Source organism: Vulpes vulpes, chromosome 6 (assembly GCF_048418805.1).
Source record: "Vulpes vulpes isolate BD-2025 chromosome 6, VulVul3, whole genome shotgun sequence".
NCBI classification, from domain to species: Eukaryota; Metazoa; Chordata; class Mammalia; order Carnivora; family Canidae; genus Vulpes; species Vulpes vulpes.
Window position 1 is genome coordinate 26,903,901 of NC_132785.1, and position 23,804 is coordinate 26,927,704.

Consider the following 23,804-nt stretch of genomic DNA (forward strand, 5'->3'; position numbering starts at 1 on the left):
TACCAAAGATATATTATCCAGAAGTAAGTAATTACAATTTAATTTACATTTTGATGCCATAATTTGCTGCTCTGTTAGTGCTGGACAAAATCTATTTAGGTCATTAATGTAGCCAATATTACAGGCAAAGGCTTATCTTCCTTCCTCTCCTCATAGGAGTGATGAAGTCAGCAGGAATGATGCCAGAGAGGCAGATGTGCCGATATGAACCCTACCACAAGGTTCTATTGGGGTTTTTTGTTTCTTCTGCTAACCTGCCACATTGTGCAGGTAAAGTGTTTTGCATATTTTAGAAAGATAGCTTTTTATTTTTACAAAATGTGCAAAATAATAAAGGACAAAGTTAGAAGGCCTCAGTTTGGCTAGTAGTTACTTTTGTAGTCTTGGCCAAATCATTTAATCTGTTTCTGAATGCCCAGGATGGTGGTAGTCATGGCAGCATAAGGTTCATTGGGTTTATTAAATGAGTTTTCAAACTTGGTTCTATTGCACCTCATGGTACCTTAGCTTCCCTCAAGGACTTATTTTTTAGGAGAAGGGCTGGAAAAGTTTCCTAACCTTGTTTATATCAAACTACCTCTTTTTAAATGATTTTAACAATTGGGGATTCTAAGATTGGTTTCTCTTGAACAAATGATTCCTTGGTCCAAAGAGAAAAAAAAACCTTAACAATTCTAGAATTATCATTAGTATGTGATACTATTTTACTATGTGGTAAGCAAATCCTTTGACTCAAGGGTCAGTAAAAATGGCATTGTATCCCAGATTTTTGTTTGCTTATAACACTTTTAGTATTTTACTGACAGGAAAACATAGATAATTAACACTGGTTTGACTCATAGGGTTCCTGAGTGTTTTTAGTGCCCTTATAACTCTTGAATAAAGAAACAGTTTTGTTTGTGAACCTGCATTAGGATTCTTCAGAGAAATAGAACCGATGGATATCTGGAGAGAAAGATTTGTTTTAAGGAGTTGGCTCACATGATTGTGGAGGCTTGATGAGTCTAAAATCTGATGGGACTTGACGGGATGAGCACTGGGTGTTTTTCTGTATGTTGGTAAATTGAACACCAATAAAAATTAATTTATAAATAAAATAAAATAATAAAATAAAATAAAATAAAATAAAATAAAATAAAATAAAATAAAATAAAATAAAATAAATAAAATAAAAATAAAATCTGATGGGGTAGACTGGCAGGCTGGAGATTGAGGGGAGAATTGCAGTTCAAGTCCAAAGACAGTCTGCTGACAAAATTACCTCTTGCTCAGAGGAGGTCAGTCTTTAGTTTAGTATGACGTTCAGCTAATTAGATGTGACCCATCACATTATTGAGTGTAATTGGCTTTACTCAAAGTCTACTGGTTTAAATATTATTTGTTTTTTTTTTTGTGTGTGTGTGTGTGTAAGTTTTTATTTAAATTCCAGTTAACATATAGTGTAATATTGGTTTCAGAAGTAAAATTTAGTGATCCTTCACTTACATGTAACACCCAGTGCTCATCACAAGTGCCCTCCTTAATGCTCATCACCCATTTAGCCTATCCCCTACCCATCTCCCTTCTAGCAGCCCTCAGTTTATTCTCTGTGGTTAATAATTATCTCTTATGGTTTTCCTCCCCCACCCCTTTTTTATATTAAATGTTAATCTCTGGGGCACCTGGGTGTCTTAGTCCATTAAACTTCTGTCTTCTGCTCAGGTCATGATCTAGGGTCCTGGGATTGAGCCCCATGTCTGGCTCCCTACTCAGTGGGGAGCCTGCTTCTCCCTCTCCCTCTGCCACTACCCATGCTTGTGCTCTCTCTCTCTCATGCTCTTGTATCTCTCTCTCTCTCAAATAAATAAATAAAATCTTTTAAAAATAGTGTTTATCTTATCTAAAAAATACCATTACAGAAATATTTATAATAGTGTTTGACCAAAATAAAAACAAAATAAATAGTATTTGACCAAATATTTGAGTATTGTGGCCCAGCCAATTGACACAAGAAATTAACCAGCACAGGGGCACCTGGGTTGCTTAGTTTTGGTTAAGCATCTGACTCTTGATTTTGGCTCAGTCATGATCTCAGGGCTGTGAGATCAAGCCTCACGTTGGGCTCCGTGCTCAGCAGAGTCTGTTTCTCTCCCTCTCCCTTTTTGCCCTCCCCTGGCTGGCCTGCATACATGTGCTCGCTCTCTCTCTCTTTCTCAGAAAAAAATAAATCTTAAAAAAAGTAAGAAATTAAGCAACACAGAACCCTTCCAGGTACAAGTTTGTTTCTTAAAGGTTTATCACCTCTTAGCTGAAAATACAGTTTTCTGTCTCAGGCTTTCTCATAAATTTAATAATAATATAAACAATTGAATCACAGTCAGGAAAAAAATTAAACAGTGTGTTGTCTACTTATTGAAAGGTCTTAGAAATTAAGAGATTGTGATTTAGATAAAATAGAATTACTTTTATATTAAAGTCACCCATAAAGTATGATTCTTCTGGTCTATCAAGGGCTAATACAGGTCAATTTACCCAACACTGAGGAAAAATAAACTGACTATTTTTAAGTTGAAAGACTTTCTTACAAAGGTATAGTGAACAATAAATATAATATTTAATAATAAAAAATTATGCTTACCTGTGTACTGTGAGGATTTTTGTGTGAGGGCAGATTTATTTTTTTGAAATGATTGTTAAATTATTTACTGCTCTAGTATTTGGAAAATTCACAGATACTAGTTCGAGTTCTATCTCTGCAACTTGACAATGGTGTGATGATATTGGATAAAAGAACTTAGTCTTCTCTACTCTCTCTGCGCCTAGTCTTACAACTTCTCCATCTACCAAATAGGATGAAAATATATAACACCTTCTTCATATGGTCATTATTATGAGAATGAAATTCATTTAGTAAATATTTGTTTTACATCTGCTATGTGGCAGGCATTGTTCTAGGTGCTTGTGATACCTCAGCAAACAAAACAATGATCTCTGGCCTCATAGAGTTTATATTTTAAAAGATTACAGGGAAGGGTACCTGGGCAGCTCAGTCAGTTAGGTGTCTGACTCTGGATTTCAGCTCAGGTCGTGATCTCAGGGTCCTGGGATTGAGTCCCGAGTTAGGCTCCCACTCAGCAGGGAGTCTGCAGATTCTCTCTTCCTCTCCTCCTCCCCCACACTTGCACACAGTCACTCTTTCTCTAAAGAAATCTTTTAAAAAAAAGAGAGAGAGAGAGAGAGAGAAAGTACAGGGAAACAGTAAACATTATAAATAAGCAAATCTTAGAGGAAGAAGGTGAAAACTGCAAAGGATAAAAGAAAAACATCAGTGCTGCATGGAGAACAGGGAAGAAATATTCAGAATTGTATAGAGTCAGCCAGTAGGCCTCATTGAGGAGGTTAGAAGTTTACAAAGACTTGGAGGTGAGGGAGACAACAAAGTTCTCAAGGAAGAACTTCCATGCAGAGGGAACAGTCAATGCAAAAGCAAGAGGGTTCCTTGATGTTTGTGGAGCAATGAGGAAGCCAATATGACTGGAATGACTGAATGGAGAGAATAGGTAAGATCAGAGAAGTAATGGGTTTGTTGAAGTCACTGTAAGGACTTTGATTTTAACCCTAAGTGAAAGGAAGCATTGCAGTACTTTAGGAAGAGATGTAACATGATCTGACATATTATAAAAGGATTATTCTGGCTGGTACATAGTAGACCCTGAAAGAGTATTCAAGAACTTTGTTAATGTCCCAGAAGTTTGTTTTGTTTTGTTTTGCTTTGTTACTGAGAATTGGCTATAGAGCTTTAAGGATGGAAGCAGAGAAACTTGTTATGAGACTGTTGTAGTAATCTTGGTGAGAGGTGATAGAGCTTCAGATCGGGTGATAGCAGTGTAAGTGCTATGAACTGCTTGGATTCTGAATATATTTTAAAAGTAGAGCCATTAGAATTTCCTGATGAATTGGATGGAGGACATGAAAGAAAGATAGGAGTCAAATTAACTTCCAGGGTTTTGGAACTGAATAACTCGAAGGATGGATTTGCATTCAGTTAAGATGGGTAGGTTGTGGGTGAGGCAGATTTAGGGTTAAAACAGAGTTCAAGTTTTAAAGATCTGTTGGTTGTACAGTTAGAAATACTTGGATATACAAGTGTGAAGTTTGGAAGCTATATGTTTGGAAGTTGTTAACATAAAGATAATATTTTTTTTAAAATTTTATTTATTCATAGAGACACAGAGAGAGAGAGAGAGAGAGAGAGAGAGAGACACAGGCAGAGGGAGAAGCAGGCTCCATGCAGGGAGCCTGACGTGGGACTCGATCCTGGGTCTCCAGGGTCATGCCCTGGACTGAAGGCAGCGCTAAACCGCTGAGCCACCTGGGCTGCCCATAAAGATAATATTTAAAGACAGGATGAGATCACCAGAGGAGAGTGACTACAGAGAAGAGGGCCAAGGCCAGGGCCCTAGGGCACTTCATTATTAAACTGTAGAATAGAGAAGGAAGATTTATCAGTGAGACAATGAAACCAAGAGAATTTCATGTCCCAGACACCAAGGGAGAAAAGTTTGTCAAGAAGGAGAGTCAGCTATTTCAAATGTTGTCTATAGGTGTAGTAAGATGAAGTCTGGGAATTCACATTATATTTAATAGGGTCATTGATAACCTTGTCAAGAGTAGTTCTATTGGAGTTGATGAGATTGAAAGCTTGATTACAGTATATATAAGAGTGAATGGAAGGAAAGAAATTGGAAACAAGTCTAGGCAGCTCTTTCTGTGGGATTTTGATTGCATGGGGGAACGAAGGGATAGGGTTGAAGATGACAGAGGAAGTAGAGTGAAAAGGGTTTGTTTTATTTTTAAGGTGAGAGAAATCACAACTAATATACATGAAATTATACTGTAAACTACATGCAGAAATTTTTTCATTGTCAAGAACAATAGAAAGACATTCATCTAATTGCTTACCAGCAATATAAGTAAGCAGTGCTGTTGGACACTGGGGTATACTTGTGTTTAAGGCTTACCACTTCACTGTGACCCATATGATTAAAGAGTCATCTGTGTTTGGGGCATAGCCAGTAATATAGGCTTCTGTAATTATATAGCTGAGGGAAAGTATGAGAACACAGAGGTGTTTGTTGATTGAATTACTCCTGGTGAGTTTTAAAGAAGTTTATCTTCATATTCCACATAATGGCTTTTAAAATAATAATTTTATCACTAAAATGAGATGATTTATCTCTTAATGGCTTGAGTTTTAATTTTATATGATCTTTTCACCAAAAAGTAGGACTCAGTTTAAAAACAACTGAAGAGGAATGCCTGGGTGGCTCAGTTGGTTGAGAGCTGCCTTCCGCTTAGGTCATCATCCCAGGGTCCTAGGATGGAGCCCTGCCTCAGGCTCCCTGCTCAGCTGCGAGCCTGCTTCTCCCTCTTCCTCTGTCGGCTGCTCCTTCTGCCTGTTGTCTCTTTCCCTCCCTCTCTCTCTCTCTCTCTCTCTGCTTGTTCTCTCTCTCCCCTCTCTCAAATAAATAAAATATTTTAAAAATATTTTAAAAATTAAAAACTGAAGAATTTGATCATAATCGCATGTAAGAAAGGTAGAGAGGATTATGATCATTAAAGGAAAGTTTATAAACAGGAAGTTTATAAAAAAAAAAATATTGAATTAGGAGGTGGGTTGAAGAAGTACTAGAGATTGCCAGGTTACTAGAGTTCAGTTGTCATCAATGAGAGTCATTGTCTCTATGACTTTTTAAAATATTCGCAAGCATCTAGTTTATTTAAAGCACTCAATGAAAGTGTTCTTCAATGCAGATTTCCATTTTTGGTTCTGTTACTTGAAATGTTCTCATATTGGTGCGTTTTACCCAGTGGCATTTTATGTTTCTTTCTTCTTCATTGTGTGTGTTACATGTATTTGTTATTGGTAGCTAGAGGTAGTGAGAAACTCAAAAATGCCCATCACATACAAAAGGAATAGCAATTTTTTTTTTTTACTTTTCTAATAGTGTCATTAATTTAGGTCTTAATCCAAAAGTGTAAATATTATTTTGGACTATTGTGAGAGAAGACCTGGATTCCTTCCTAAGGGGAATAAATATTTTATTTCATAATGGACAAGTTGAAAATGCATCCAGTGACAGATAGTGTCCATTAATTATGAACTCTCCTAAATTTGAAAATGAAAGGAAGTGTTACTTCAATAAGCAGTAAGATAGAATGCCATTGTAGGCCTTGGGACAAGATCATGGTGTTAACGGCTATAATCACTATGAAGTTACCGATATTCAGTAAGTCATAATTCAAAATTTCTATACTGTTTGATTTCTTCATATAATAACTCAGCAAACGTCTTTGTCTATATATATTTAGGATTGGATATTTTAAGGGAGGTAACATGGGTCTCCTATACAATGTTACATAATTTTAAAGGGGAATAAAATGTAAACTTTGGGGAAAAAAAATAAAAACATTACTAGGTTGTACTCACCCAAGAATTTTAAAAGGACTTCAAGGATCCACTTTACAGTGCAGCAAATGTGTAATCTTATTATTCAAATAGAACAGTTAGAGTAGATTAAATTGCTTCAGAGATGGTAAATTGTGTACCTGTCCTTAGAAACTAAGAACTTCAGGGGAGCCTCGGTGGCTCAGTCAGTGAATCATCTACCTTTGGCTCAGGTCAGGATCCTAGCATTGAGCCCTGCATCAGGCTCCTTGCTCAGTGGGGAGTCTGTTTCTCCCTTTCCCTCTCCTTCTGACTTTCCCCCTGCTTGTATATACTGTCTCACTCTCTCTTTCTCTGTCAAATAAATAAACTATTTTTTAAAAACACAAAAATCTAAGGACTTCAGTAACTACAAACTGATCAACCGTACTTCTGTTCTGAGCTTGTAGAATGCATGAAAATTAGGATACTGAATATTTAAGCAAGTGTAAATCTATAGGAGAAGATCAAAGCAAAAATTTTATAAATGAATATAAATGAACAAACTATATAGTATTTCACCTGGGTGATAATTGTTCATATGTATAAAAAGGAAATAGGAAATGGAATATGTAGACTTCCAAAAAGCCATTCACAGACTAAATTTTAGTTTTAAAAATTTTACAGACTCCTTAAGAATTGTTACCATGAGCTCTTGGGGAATTACCTTCTCTTCAGTGTTTGAAAGATGAAAGCCAGAAAGTAGGAATAAAAGAAACTTTATGAAAAATGACAATAGAAGTATTGTCCAGAGATAACTATTAAGTCCAATCTTATTCAGTACTTAACATTTTAAGATTTTATTTGTGTATTTATTTGAGGGAGAGAGTGTGTGTGTATGCAAGTGGGAGGGAAGAGCAGGAAGGAAGGGAAAAGGAGGGGGAAAGAATCTCAAGCAGGCTCTGAGTGCAGAGCCTGGCATGGGGCTCGATCTCATGACCCTGAGATCATGATGAGCCAAAACCAAGAGTCATATGGTTAACCAACTGAGCCACCCAGGTGCCCCTCAATATTAACCTTTTAAAACATCATATTAGAGGGGCACCTAGATGGTTCAGTCAGTTGAGTGTCAGATTCTTGATTTCGGCTCAGGTCATGATCTCAGGGTCATGAGATCCAGCTCCATGTTGGGCTCTGCACTCAGCAGGGAGTCTGCTTGAAATTCTCTATCAAATAAACAAAATCTTAAATTTAAAAAAAAAAAAAAACTTACTCCTTAAGACAAAACAAAAAACACATTATGTTAGAAAGGAAGCCCAGAGAAGAATCTCAAGTTTGGAGATAGGAGACTTTTCTTAGTAGTAAAATACAAAATTAGGAAGGCAAATTGGAGGACAACCTCAGATGATAAGAGGGCTGATTATAACCTTTGTGTTTTCCTTTTTTATAACCTCTTAACTTATATTCCCAAAATTAGCACATTCAAAATTGGTCACCAGCCCCAGAAAGTATAATATATTTCTATTTCATTATAAAAATTTTCAAGCATAGATGATTTCAAAGAATTTTATAGTGAACACCGGTGTATCTTATCACCTAATTTCTGCCATTAACATTTAGTTACACTTGTCCTAATCACATATGTATCTATCCAGTTTACCAGTCATGTTTAGTTATATGAGAAATTGTCAGATCATTTTTTCCATGTATTAATAATTCATTCCTTTTTATTACTGAGTAATATTCCATTATATGGATATATTCATTAACCAGTTGATGGACATTTGAGTTATTTCCACCTTGGAGACATTATAAAGGAAGCTGCTACAAACATTTGAATATGGTTTTTGTGTGAGCATGTTTTCATTTCTCCTCAGTAAATATTTAAAAGTGGAATTTTTCGGGTCACCTGGGGGGCTCAGTCAGTTAAGCATCACACTCTTGATTTCACTCATGTCATGATCTCAGGCTTGTGGGAATCGAGCCCTGCATTGGGTTCCAGGGGGATTCTGCTTGGGATTTCTCACCCTTTCCCTCTGCCCCTCCCCACCAATTTGTGTGCACACATGCATGCGTGTGCATGCTCACTCTCTCAAATACATAAATCTTAAAAAAAATAAGCGTGGAATTTTTCACTTCTAGATTTCCATTCAGCTTATTATAGTTTTTAATTCATTGTGAACGTGGTTTTCTTTATACCATTGGGAATAGTTAAATCCCTACTTTAAAGCCTGTTGCTGATTCCAAAATCTGGGTCACCTCAAAGTTGATCTCTGTTAGTTGTCTTTTAAAAATGGGTCACATTTTCCTGGTTTTAGAAGCTGAGTAATTTTAAATTGTTTATTTAAAACATGGAGTAAACTTAGATCATAATATTGTAACTGTTAGGTTATGGAGACTTCGTTTTATGTTCCTCTAGATAGTGCCATTGTTTTTGCTTTAGCAGGAAGTTAACTTGGTTGTATTCAAAGTGCATACTCTGTCTCTTGGGCAGCATGGCAAATTTCAGTTCAGTTTTTTGGCCTTAGTATATGGCTTCTTGGGTCTCCCCTACACATCTGTTGTTCAGAGGTCAGCCAGAGATTTAGTAGAGATTATCCATAGAACTCAAGGTTCCCTTCTCTGTTCTTTAAGCTAGAAAGATGAAATATTTTCTGTTGCACCTTTATACCTCCAACTTAGTACAGAGTAGGCCTACTTTCAAGCTAAAAACCATTAAAAAAACAAATTCAGATCAGGAAACTTCTCAAGTGCTGATCCCTTCTTTCTTGTGCAGATAGACTCTCCTCCAGAATCTACCTGACTTGGGTAACTTTCCTGTTTTATATTTTGTCCAGAATTTATAGTTGTTCTGCAGTAGAATTGGTCAGATGGGAACTTACAGAGCCATTACCAGAAGGAGAACCACCTTACAATCTTGTTTTTAGCATAAATAAAGAATGAGAAAATCTAGTCTATGCATGTAGAATATTTGACTTTGAGATCACCTTACTTGTTTAAAAAGGGTCTTAGCCCCACGGGAGACTCTTTTTCTCAACATGTTTGACTTTGTACTGACGTGGATGATGACATGTCAGGCACTATTAAAGTACTAAGAAAAATATTAGAAGCAAAATAAAACATATTACTAGATCTTGAAAAAATGTGCAGTTTTGAACACTGTAACTTTATTACTTCTTAATAATTATTGAACTCCTGACAAAACCATTGAGTGCGGAGCTTAGAAACTAAAATCTAGTGATCAGGGAGCTGACTTTACTCTCTGAAGATCTATAAAAACTAGGATGTGTTGAATAAACACCAACAGCTAGGAAAAAATGTGACTGAAGTTCATAAAAGCACAATACAAATGTGGATTGAGTTCAAGAGGATAAACTTGAGACAAATGCAATAAAGTACTATGTCATAGAACAAGTAGTAAATTAATAGAAATTTAAAAGAGGAAACAGTAGCCAACAAATATAGATACTTCAAAAATGACAGCAATAATGACAATTCTATTGTGGTTTACTAAGAGAAATTAAGATATTTGTTAGTTATTTGAGTTTGAGACTGACAGCTAGAAAGACATTTCCTACTTTAGTAAGACTTCCTAGATTGTTAGTATTTTCCAAAATTAATTTTTTTCACCACATGGTGGCAGCATATATCCACTTATTTCTTTAACCAGGTTTGGTTACTCAGAAAATCTTGTCATTTTTGACCTAAAGGCCAAAGTGTTACATTGTTACCTTATTTTCATGTATATTCCTTATTTCATATCCACTGCCTAAAACCAATCAAATACTATTTTTCCCTAATAAAATTCAGATTTATAACTGGAAGAAAGAATTATAAAAGCAAACTTGTCTGGCATAACTTGTATTTTTCAGATCAAGGGTGTCTCAATTATTACAGTGATTTCATGATTATACCTAACAAAAATATTTAGATGTTAAAGCCTCATGAGTATGCAGTTGCTTCTTTTTTTGTTTTTATAATCTGATTCATGGCAGATATGACATGAAAACTACTTTAGAAATTTAGTAGTAAGTTATTTTTAATCTTTAAAAAAGAAGTCATTTTTCCTAAAGTGCCAATTTTAGTGGATTTCTGGGATCGTTTTTTATAATTTTTTTCCACATCTGCAATTAAATTTGGAAACAGTATCTAGATACTAACATTGGAAAGTAGGGCTCATCTTCTACTCCAAGCTTAGAGTTTGTTTATAAGTATCAATAATTAGTCTAATTTTAGCATATTTTGAGTATAATGTGGATAAGCTTGTGTATGATACTTAGTGTTTTCATAAATACTGTACTTTTAATTTCTATTTATGAAGTCTCTTTATAGCAGGTCAGAATTTTGGTCCAATTATGTAGCTAAACTGCATGTAGCTGTTTTGCTATTGTGGAATTATTTCAGTATATTTCTTTCATTTCAAAAGAAAAGAAATGTTAACGGTGCTATGTAAGGCATTAATGTGTTTACCCTTAATGAAGCTATAAAGTTTCATGAGGAAATGGTGAAATTTTTTTTCTTTTGAGAACTTTGGTAACTAGGAAGCAAGAAGAGTGTTTTGTTTAAGTTAACTTCCTTGTTTAGGAACGTAGTTATGTTTGTTGAGAAAAATTCTGCAAGATTACCTTGAGGCTCATCTCAGGTATTCATATGTGAGTAATCCAGTTGATTTTAACTATGAAAATGAGGTATGACACGTATTTGTTATTCAGGTTTTTATATTTCAAGGATATTAACTGTTTTCTAAAATTTCTTTTTTAGCCTACCTAACTGATAAATTTTAAATTCCTCTTTAAGTTTCATGTTTATGATGATATTTATCAGTTATAATTTTCCTATAACATCTAACAAATTCATTAGTAAACAATAATAGTTTGTCTCTTTATATTAAATTTAAAATAAATAAGCACTTCTTCAAATTTAGATTTATGGATACCTCCATAGGTTCTTTTGGTCCAAAATAGAACTAGAATCTCAATTCTAATAAACAGCCTAGGTTTCTAATGTGGCAGATACAATTTGAACCCCATGGCCAAGATCGTATATCATCATACTATGACAGGGGAAAACGACTCATGAGAGACCTTACCTCAGCTTGTATCCAGATATAATCACCAACTTCTATATATCAAGTGACAAATTGTAATGATGCTGGGAAAGTTAATATTCTAATTCCTTCTGAATTGGATGGATTTAATAGATTAAAAAAGTAAGGACTAGAAGAACTAATTCAGTGAATAATTTTGATTAGTTGATATATACAAAGTTTAACATTCTTTAACTAGAGAATATTTTTAATATGCCAATGGGAAGTTTCCAAAACAATCATGTATAAATTTGACCACATAGTTCAATAGCAATTTTTTTTTTAAGAGAAGGAGAGGGAGTTTGAGCACACAGGGAGCGTGGGGAGGATGCAAGGAGAGAAAGATTCTTAGGCAGGCTCCACACTTAGCTCAGAGCTTGATATGGGGCTTAATCTCATGACCCTGAGCAGAAATCAAGAGTCGGATGGTTAACCAACTGAGCCACCTAGATACCCCATAATAAATCTTTAAATACAGATTTTATAGTTACTTAGTAAAACTAGAGATAATTAAAAGGTGAGGGGAAATAGATTTACTGAGAAATTAAGAAATATATCTTTTAGATCAAAAAGAAAATAAAAATAGACAAGAAAGCAAAGAAAATGAGAACATGTTATATCAAAATCCTTGAGACATTTAAATCTGTGCCAGAGGAAAATCTATAGCCTTAAAATGCCTGTACTTAGAAAGATGAAAAATAAAGACATGCAGTAGTTACTTTAAGAAAGCAGGAAAAGAAGCAATAAAAATAAGGAGCATGGAATTATTAGAGATGTTAAGGAAATATAGCTCTATGATAATAAGCTTGAAAATTGAAAGGAAAGTGAAATGTCCCAACAAAATATAGATGACTGAAACTGACAGAAGTGGAGAACTTAAATAGAAAAATAACCAGAGAGGTATTATAAAGTGAGTAAAGATGTACTACTGATGAAGTTACTAGATTCACAGATGGATTACCCAGATGTGTTCACAGCTGATTTCCACAAGGAGAGCTGATTATAGTTAATTAAACTACACCAAACTATTGAAAAAGATGGGAAGCTCTGAGAAAGATAGTGCAAAAGCAAAACAAGTCTACAGATCAGTTTGACTTATTACTACACATGCAAAAATTCTAAATAAAATGTTCAAAAGTGAATTCTAGCATTGTAGCAAAAGAATAATACTTTATCATTAAAGTATGTTCTAGAATAGAAAGGATAATGCATTATATCAACAAGTTGAAGGAGAAAAACCATATGATTGTATTCGTAGATGATAAAATTTAGCGACTACTCCTATTAAAAATATTTAAATAGCTACAAACAAAATGTTAACCAAAAAATTTTTATCCTAAATGGGAAAACAATAAAGCCTCTTCCTGTTAAAACAGTAATCAGATACAGACTGGATTGCTCATTATTAACTAACATGGTCTTGGAGGGCCTTAGCAGACACCCTAAGAAGAAAAAAAACTGTTCATACAAATTTTTTTCTGTTTTAGAAAAACAGCTAAAATTAATGCAGAAATTTGATATTATGACTAAATAAAAGATATATCTATAATCAGTAGCATTTCTCTAGGCTTAGAAAAATAACTGCTCACTAACTGCTATAGAGGGACATAGAAGAAAAATATTTCATAAGGAAAGTAATGCACATCAGGAAGAAAACTATAAAGTCTTAGTGTTGAACTTGGAAGCTCCATATTTGAGGAGGACAACAAGGAAAAAGCTATCAATTTTTTCTGTATTAATATATTAATCAAAGTTATTTTATATCCTAATACTTTTCTTGTTCTTGTTTTTAATTTTTTGATGGAGAGAAGTTTTGTACAAGGATTGGGATTAGATAAATTAGTTTAGTCTCTGTGGAAAAATAAATGTCTCGAATTGCCAAGGAAATGGGGGGGGTGGGGATTAGAGGTGAGGAAAGGTGAGGTGCTGGTCCAACCAAGATCCCACTATACACTTCACAACTAATATATCAACAAAATGGGATCCTGGCATAGAAACAGACAAACTAGTGGAACAGAATGTAGAACGAGATCTAAATATGTACCACAATTAGTGGTAGTTCAGTTCAATTGAAAAAGAATAGTTATTTAGTGTAAGGATGCTAGCACAAGTGGATATTCACCTATTTAAAAAAAAAAAAAGTTTATCCTCACATTTTATACCATACACAAATCCTCATTCCATTGGATTAAAATTTTTAGAGGAAATTCTAAGCCTTTACTTGAACAATAAAACAGATTCTTAGGGTCAACACACCTCTAGGTCATATGGAGAAAAAATTATTTTCACTTCTAAATGAAATCTAACACTTTCTCCAATAACAGATATGGGCAGAAACCACAGTATGACTGCCACTACCTATGACTCTCTGGTCAACATTAGAAATCAGGTGTAGTTTTTCATCACAGTGTAGTAACTGCGTGTATGTTTAGAATTATGCTCATCCCTACTTCAATGTTATTGTAGTTATTAAGCCCTTCACTGAGTTTTTCTTTAATGAAAACAAGAGGGATATATATAACTTTTTAAAGTACTTTTGTATTTTTATTTCAGTGTAACTTGTTTCTTTCATACTTCTATATATTGGATTATTAGTCTCAGAAAGAGTTCACAGGCCTCCCCAGATTGCCAGTGGGATCCATGTCACAAAAAGTTTTAAGAATTCCTAATTTAATGGTTATTAGTGCTTCTCTAATGTAAATACAAAGCACCTGGGGATCTTATTAAAATGAAATGACATAGTAGTTCTGGGATAAGGCCTAAGACTGTTTGCAGCACGTTGCCAGATGTTACTAGTGTTCCTTAGCCTGTGCCAGCTCATGGACTGAACTGTCAATAGCTAAGTTCTGGATACTATCCTTGTCCAGGAGAGTAGTCACAGCCACATGTGGCTATTTCCATGTAAGTTTAAGTTTATTAAAATTCAGTTCCTCAATCTTAATAGCTACAGGTGGCTAGTGACTACCATATTGGATGGTAGAGATGTAGATTTTCATCATTGCAGAAATGTTCTGTAGGGTAGTGCTGTCCTATAGGTTGGGGTAACCTCAGCCAAGATGGAAACAAAAAGCTTTAACAGAAAAAGTCCCCCCCCCCCCAAAAAAAAAGAAAAAGAAAAAAAAAACACAGGCAAAGTTCAATATATAAAGTATGCATTTGGGGGAAAACATTGGAGTTCAGATGATCAAAAGCTAATATTAGCATTATTTGAAGCTCTTATAAATTAACAGCAAAAAGACAACCTCAAAGAAACATAGGCAAAGACTATAAGTGGGCATTTCACAAAAAAATATATATCCAAATAGCCAGATGCTCAAACTAGCTAGCATTTGGGAAAATACAATTAAAGTAACAGTGAGAATTCAGGTTGACAAAAATGGGAAAGATCTAATATGGAAAGATTTTCTAAGGAAAAAAATACATATTGTTGGTGGAAAAGTGAACTGTTGCAGTGTTTTGGAAAGAAATCTAGTGGGGACGCCTGAGTGGCTCAGTCAGTTAAGCATCTGACTTCACTGAACTCAGGTCATGATCTCAGGATCCTGGGATCAAGCCTTAGTCAAGCTCTGCACTCAGCAGGGAGTCTGCTTCTCCCTCTCTCAAAATAAATAAAATTAAAAAAAAAAAAAAGAAATCTAGCAACCTCATTTGAAATGGAAAGTAAGTGTCCTTCAACACAGCAACCTCACTACTGAGACTCTGTCCCATAGAGCAAAATACTAGTGTATATGGATATTGGTACAAGGAGGTTTACTACAGCACTGTTTCTGGCAACAGGCTTTGAAAGGAGGAAGCATGGACTAGAAAGAAAATAAATGCCCATCAATACAACAGCAAGGAAATGGTTGCATAAACTATGATACAAGCTATACCACGGAATATTGTACAGGCATTTATAGAATGAATTAGAGAATATCAGTTAATTTAGAATTTCCTCAAGGTGAATTGCTAAATAAATAAAACTGGGTGCAAAATATTCAACATGATTTTTTTTTTTTTTTTTTGAGAAAGAGAAAGAGACCTTGTACACACATGGTGGTGAAGGGGCAGATGATGGAAAAGGAGAAAATCTCAAGCAGACTCTGAGCTGAGCACTGAGCCTGACATGGGGCTCGATCTCACCCCTGAGATCATGACCTGAACAGAAACCAAGAGTCATTTGCTTAAGACTGGATTCTTTTTTTTTTTTTGATCAGGATAGATAAAGAATGACCAACAACCCCCTCCTTCCATTTGTGTGTATGCATGGGTATATAAACTCATATGGAGAAGTATAAAGATATGTATTACTTAATATGAGTAATATGGGCTGTGGTTCAAAGAGGGAGGAAAGAAATAAAAAATTATAAAACTCCTGCTCTTAAACCTGTCAGTGTGTATGGTAATTCTAATATATATATATTTCATTTATATAAAATTGTGCTTGTGTGTGTTTAAAGCATAAAAATATTTTAAATATTATCAAATTAATTTACCAGTAAAACAAAAATGACATTCTTTTGCCATTGTTAAGTCACCTTTTGTTCACCATACTTCCTCATTTGCTTCAAGAGCTAAAACAGTTATTTGAACCTAACTGTAAATTGGGTGAATCGACTTTAATGTTTTATCCTTCTTATCCACATCTGTTTATACTTTTAATGCTTATCTAAATCACTTGAAAGGCACATGAAGCTATATTTTCTTACATTGATATACTTAAATTCTTTAAATAATAAGTGAGATTTTAAAGATAATTTAGCAACTTGGTCTCATTTAAAATGTTAGGACTTAAATTTGTTTGGTTCATTTGTATTTGGGTCAATACCTACTGAAAGAACAATATTTCAAATTTATTTCAGTAGTTTGCTGAATAAAATGTAAACCATAAAAATTGCATCCCAACACAACATTTTGTTCAGCAGTGGAGGGTTCTGCTAGATCCACAAGCTAGTTATGAATAATAGTAATATAATGTGTACTACAGTAGTAGGCACATAAAAATAAATGAGACATTGAATAAGTTAGTGTACTCACTTTGCAGAGACAGCAGTTAAAACTCAGAGAAGCTGACTTTCTTGAACAGTTCAGAGCAGAGACAAAGGTGAATCCATAGGTGAATCCATATCTCTTTATCCCAATCTAATGTCCACCACCTTTTTAATTTTATTTAAATTCAAGTTAGTTAACATATAGTGCATTATTAGTTTCAGGAGTAGAATTTAATTATTCATCAGTTGCATATAACACCCAGTGCTTATTATGTCAAGTACCCTCCTTAATCCTTATCACTCAGTTACCCCATCCCTCCTCCCATCTCCTTTCCAACCACTCTGTTTGTTCCCTATAGTTAAGAGTCTCTTATGATATGCCTCTCTCTGGTTTTATCTTATTTTATTTTTACTTCCCTTCCCCTCTATGCTCATCTGTTTTGTTTCTTAAATCCCACATGAGTAAAATCATGTATTTGTCTTGCTCTGAGTGACTTATTTCGTTTAGCATAATATGCTCTAATTCTATGCATTTCATTGCAGATGGCAAGATTTGATTCTTTTTGATGGCTGAGTAATACTCCACTCTGTGTGTCTGTGTGTGTGTGTGTGTGTGTGTGTGTGTGTGTGTATCACATCTTCTTTATTCATCTGTCATTGAACATCTGGGCTCTTTCCACATTATGACTATTGTGGACATTGCTGCTATACGCATTGGGGTGCATGTGCCCCTTCGAATCACAGTTTTTGTATCCTTTGAATAAATACCTAATAGTACAATTGCTGGGTTGTAGGACAGTTCTATTTTTAACTTTCTGAGGAACTTCCATACTGTTCTCCAGAGTGGCTGTACCAATTTGCATTCCTACCAGCAACATAAGAGGGTTCCCCTTTCTATGCATCCTTGCCAACACCTGTTGATTCCTGAGTTGTTAATTTTAGCCATTCTGACAGGTGTGAGGTGGTATCTCATTGTGGTTTTGATTTGTATGTCTCTGATGATAAGTGATGTTGTGCATTTTTTCATGTGTCTGTTAGCCATTGGTAGGTCTTGTTTGGAGAAATGTCTGTTCATGTCTTCTGCCCATTTCTTGACTATATTTATTATTTTTTGGATGTTTGAGTTTGATAAATTATTTATGGATTTTGAATACTAGCCCTTTATCTTACATGTCATTTGCAGATACCTCCTCCCATTCCATCAGTTGCCGCTTAGTTCTGTTGATTGTTTCCCTCACTGTACAAAAAGCTTTTTGTCTTGACAAAGTCCCAGTAGTTCATTTTTGCTTTTGTTTCCCATGCCTCTGGAGACGTGTCTAGGAAGAAGTTTCTGTAGCCAACCAAGGTCAAAAAGGTTGCTCCCTGTGTTCTCCTCTAAGATTTTGATGGATTCCTTCCTGTCTCACATTTAGGTCTTTCATCCATTTTTAATTTATTTTTGCTTATGGTATAAGTTTCATTCTCTTGCATATGGCTGTACAATTTTCCCAATACCATTTGTTGAGGAGACTCTCTTTGCCATTAGATATTGTTTCCTTCGTTGAAGATTAGTTGACCACAGAGTTGAGGGTCCATTTCTGGGTTCTCTAATGTCTACCACACTTAATGAAAGTTACCTTTCTTCATTCCTCTAAATTTTTTTTCAGTCCTCTAAATTTTTTAATTTTGCCTTTTAGAAAAGGTTAAACTTTTATATTTGGATTCACATTAACTGACTGAAATAGATACTACTGAAAATTATCATGTAATACAAAAAAAAAATAAAATTTTCTTGTTTTTCTTTTTTAACCAACAGTAGACTTGTAATAGTGTAGTTTTGTCTTAACTTTTTTTTTTTTAAGACTTTAGGAGAAGTAAAAAAAATTTAAATAATATTTCTTGAGGATCTTAACAACAATGAAGAATAGTCTTTGGCAGCAACAGACTCTGTTATTACTTAAAGGTCAGTCTACAGCAATCAAAGGTTAATTAGGTTTCTTGTCCTTCTCTGTATGTAGTTGCTTGGACTAGATTATAGATAATGTGAAACTTGTGAAAATTCTGAGGGGTGAATTCTTACTTTCCCAGAATAGCTAACCATGCCATTTCTTCTCATTCACTAAACTGCCATCCAATGTAAACGGCTTCTGATTTGAACCATTGACCGAAAGGTAAATGTCACTGTATCACCTTTCCAATTTCCTTAGCTGCCCTATCTCCCCACAGGCAGGAGATCACCTCATTTATTAAAAATTTATTTTGACACATAGGTTACCACTCTCTTCTCAGTTTACATGGTGTGAGAGACGAAAGATTTAAATGATGCTTAGAAATCCATTATACCTAAAGTAATTGCCTTTTGGTTTACACAGCTGCTGTTTAAAATATGCCTATTTAATTGCATCTTTGAATACTTTTTTAACTTTTTGTAGAAAGCATTTAGATTCAATGTTGTTTTCTCAAATGGTTTTTCTTATTATGTATTTAAGGAATAACTGTAATAATTGTTTTAAAGGAAAGGAGCCCAAAATTAATTGTGATTTATGCATGTGCCATATTTGAACCCATAAAATTTGCAATTAAAATGTTTTTAACACTCTGAATTTGAACAGTAAATAATGTTAAAACTTCTAACAATGGTTTTATAGTTTCCATAGAATTGATTCTTCAAAACACAGGAACTTGAAATTAAGAAAAGCATGAACTGTGTATGAATTCGAGAACCTGGATTCTGTCTGGTTCTATCTCTACTAGCCCTGGCCTGGATTCCTGGACACATTATCTAACCCCTCTAGGCTTTAAGGTTCTGATCTTCAAAATAAGAAGATTGTAGTAGATTATCTCTAGTATATCTTATAAATACAAAGGTTCTAATAGTTGAATACTTTGCCAAAACAATGTATAACGTAGAATTTTCAGCTTCTTATGTCAGTCAAACTGTAGAGAAATATAGAGTAAAAAAGTGTCTCTTCACTACCCACTTTCATTCTGCTCTCTTTACACTTTGATGTGATTATCACATCTCCCCCTTTCCATTCCTATTATGAGCACCCCTGCAGAACTTCTCCCCAGTTAACATTTTCCTAGTTGAAAGCTGTTTCACATTTTAAAACTATATAATGTACATAAAGAAGTCTTATTTGAATTTTCACAAAGTGAACACACCCATCACCATAAGCAAGAATAAAAAGCCCCTTTCATGCTATCTTTCTCAAAATCTTTGAGAAAATTCTGCATATATGTTGCACAGTTACCATTGTTTCAGATGACATATTTTATTTGCAGACTTATGATAGTATTCTTTAATTTCAGTTGGAAAACTGATAATGTATGAAATACTTAATTTTTAAAGTCACTTTTTCTTACAGCTGAAGTTAGTTATTTTAAATGCTAATGCTGCATAGTCCATTTATATTTCAAGAGTAGTTACTTTTGCAAACATGTCCAGTGCAACCACTATGTCAGGGTTACTGGATGTACAGAGATAAAGCAGATCTTCAAGGAACACCGGGTCTTAGGTGGATGTGGGGAAAGATGAGGTTTATAGGCAATACAAGAAAAAATGCAATTACAATAACAGATTTACTTTTTTCAGACTGGAGATAGTCTGCTATTATTTCCTCATATGAATAATTTAAGAGATGGAAAAGTTAACATTAACCCTGGCAGTCAACGTCATTTCCATTCTAGATATGTAGAAAACTGGACATTTAAAATCTTCTCAGTGACTTGGATTGTCCTTATTTTCCCCATGTAATTTTCTTTATTACAAAAGAAAGTTGAGGGGGCAGCCCGGGTGGCTCAGTGGTTTAGCACCGCCTTCAGCCCAGGGTGCGATCCTGGAGACCCTGGATCAAGTCCCACATCAGGCTCCCTGCATGGGGCCTGCTTCTCCCTCTGCTTGTGTCTCTGACTCACTCTCTCTCTCTCTCTCTCTCTCTCAGTCTCTCATGAATAAATAAATAAAATATTAAAAAAAAAAAGAAAGTTGAAATTGAGACTTGCTGTTAACTTGTTCATTGTTAGGTAGAAATTTGCTGTTAGGGCTGGTGACTGGAAATTTTATGTGTATCCCTTTATGTTTGAAAAGGTTAAGTTTACTTCATTTGTTTTAGTCAATTTAATGTCCCCTTTTGCTCCTTCTTTTCCACAGACATTAATTACAAATCTTGATGTAATAGGTGGAATGCTAGCTAGGTACTAGGATTATAGAAAACCTTGAGTAAGTAATGGCTGCTCACAGCACATGTGGTACATTTTCTGACAGAAAGAACCAGATGCTATGACAAAATAAAGGACAAACGTCAAAATCGGGTTTGGGGTGTGAATCTTCCCAAATAAGTTGATCTTGAGTTCAAAACAGGGAAGCATCTATAGGGATAATACAAAGTAATCTTTTCTCTTCTCTTTAGCCTTAACCTGGAAGTTGTACACAGTCATGGGGTTTCATTCATTTCAAAGGAAGATGTTACTTTTCTTATTTTCCAGTGTTATACTTTAACCTATTTTACTTGTTACTACTAAGTGAAATGGATTTTTTCAAAATATAAAGTATTAATTTTAAGGGGAAATTTTTCTGTTGAAAGGTCATAAAGAAAGTATTGTTAGAATATATACATTCCTATACTGAACCTCTGTTTATACTTGGTCATATGGTGTTTATATTTAAAGAAAGTTTATATAGCTCCCATGGAATTGGACCAGGACCGTCTCTGGACCAGGACTCTATGTCCTAAGTATTTTAGGGCCAGTTTCTGATGTCTTCTCTAAGTCTTTATAATTTTAGATATTGGCACTTCTACTCTCACAAAAACCCCTGCTTTTTTGGGCATTCATGTCATCTGGCTACCACACCTCAACCTTCCTCATTTGCAGACCACCAAGGGATATTCTTCTTTATTTAGCGGAACCCTTGCTCCTGCCTGAGTTGCTTCTATGATTTATCCATAACCACATGGCCTTGGCATTTTATTGATTTTCTCAACTTCAGTGATTGACTCTTTTCCACTTTAGCACTCAATCTCATGGCCCATATTCTATTCCTTGTCACCCAGAACTCATTACTTCTGAAGTTAGCAATTCAGGTTGATCACTGAACATGCTACTTCCTCTATTTCATGTTTCTTGATCCTTTGCTTCCAACTAATCTTTAACAGAATTTCCAATTCATATAATTTATCAATCCGTTCCTAATTTTATTTTCTTACTTCATCATATTATCAGTCTTAAACCTTTCTCTTGCCAAGATTCTCTTCTTTCCAACTGTCTTTTTATCAAACCCACCTGACAAAATCTTAACTCTTCATTTTCCAACTGAGCCCTACTGGATTGAAAAAAAAAAAATCACAGGCAATAACAAGTACACAAGTTTATCATTACCTTAACACACAGTTGTGCTGCAATTCTGTTTTTCCTGGTCCTCTCACTTTTCACAGCTATTTTAGACATTCACCACTCTCCTCACATCTCCAGCTTTCCACTCTCAGCAGATGACTTGGTATTTCATTTCATAGAGAAATTGGAAGTCCTCAGATGAGAACCCCCACAGTTTTCTGCCACAAAACATAACAAATTTATTACATCTGTACTCACTCTGTTTTGTTTGTTCTTAACGGTTTATAGCAGGAGGAGTCTTGCTTTCAAGGAATGGAAAAATCATTTTTTAGGAACCAAGTGGGTAATATAAATATATGAAGTGTTAGGGTGATGAGTAATTCTGTGGCTTTTAACAAATTGATAAGAGTTATGTAAGGATATCAAATTCAAGTTTTTAATTCTCTATCAGCTGGAAAAAAGCCTGCCACAATGAGCATGTCTGCTGATCTAAAACTAATCCCTATATTCGAGCTCTGGATCCTATTCCCTGTGGCCTTCTTAGGGCCTCCTACATATGCCTATTTTCTCCAGTGTCCATCTTTCTTTTGCTATTCATTCTTCCCCACTAATATTTAAACATTTTCAAGCTTACCTTATCTTTTAAAAACCTTCATTTATCCCTGTTTTCTAGCTACTGTACTTTCTCACTTTTATATTTTAATTAAAGAGAGGGTTGCCTGCAGGTTTGGTGTTTGACAACGTTCGATTGGAGTCCTTTACGCTGCTGTTGATGAGTTTTGAGACTTCTATCGTCTCTAAACCCCGGTTTCCTCATCTGTAAAAATGTGGGTAATATTTATACCCAGTCATAACAGTAAGTAAAAAGTGATAGAATACATATAAAATAGCACAAAACAAGGACACATTGAGATGAGTATTCAGATATATTTGCTTTATCTAGTCTGTGTCAGTCTTTTCCATCCATACCCCTGAATACTTAATGCATTTATTTACTGGATTTTTTTTCTTGGTAGTACTCAGTACCACTGACTACTTGTCTCCCCACAGCACTTTCTTCTGCAGATATTTGCAACACACACCCCCACCTTACCCTTTGATTCTGTTAATACTGCTTTGTGTGCCTTATGCTCTTTATTTTGTGGCCACCTTTTAAGTATTTATATGCCCCAGGATTCTTTCTCGGTCTTTGTGCAGTTATTAAAGTTGAACTATCAGTTTGGTTCTATAATCTCTCTAGAAGCCAAAGTAAAGAAGCAGCATTATGATACTAATTTATAGTTAATGATTATTTACTATGTCTTGGGAATTTTTATAAGCACTTTACATGTATTACTTGATATGATCAGTACTCTGTGAGGTAGATAAGGACACTGAATATTGAAAGGTAAACCTGCCCAAAGTCTTACTGCAGATAATTCTACTCTAGACAGTTGATTCTGGAGCTTGCTTTCCCAACTATAACACTATACACTGCTCCAAAACTGTTACATGATTAGTAGTATTTAGAAAGGTAAAGCATTCTTCGGGGGGAACTAAAGTGTCTTCTGGGATTTAGGCCTGAAACGAGTATGTGATGATCCTTTGGGCAGATGATAGAGTATCCTCAGTTATGATCCTGTAATTAATACTATAGTAACATTCCATTCTTGTGAGGAAATGCTCAGTAGAACATAATATTATACCAAAATAATATTATACCAGTATGTGTGTGTAGTTTTTCTATAATTGAATTTCTCACACAGCCCTTGGATAGAAATTTGGGAGCCAGCATTTCAAAGTTATGTTTAATAGTTTAAAAAAGACAAAAACAGTATCTTATCTTTGTATCTACAGTATTTCTAATCAAAGATCAGTCAGGTAGAAATAATTCGGTCAGTATTTATGGAATGAATGTGGCCACACTTACCTGGTCTGCTACTAAAGAAAGAATGACTTGGAACAGGATGTATTTAACATGACAGGTTCTAAGGGTGAAGTTGACAGTTGCTTGTAAGATCTGATGAGTCCAAAAGGCAGAAATAAGGAT

At 34.8% G+C, this 23,804-nt stretch overlaps 1 protein-coding gene across 7 annotated transcripts in view; it reads left to right on the forward strand.

Annotated features, from left to right (window-relative positions):
* PIBF1 (progesterone immunomodulatory binding factor 1) overlaps window positions 1–23,804 on the forward strand; it is a 191,886-nt gene that overhangs the window by 15,920 nt on the left and 152,162 nt on the right. The window lies entirely within an intron of this gene.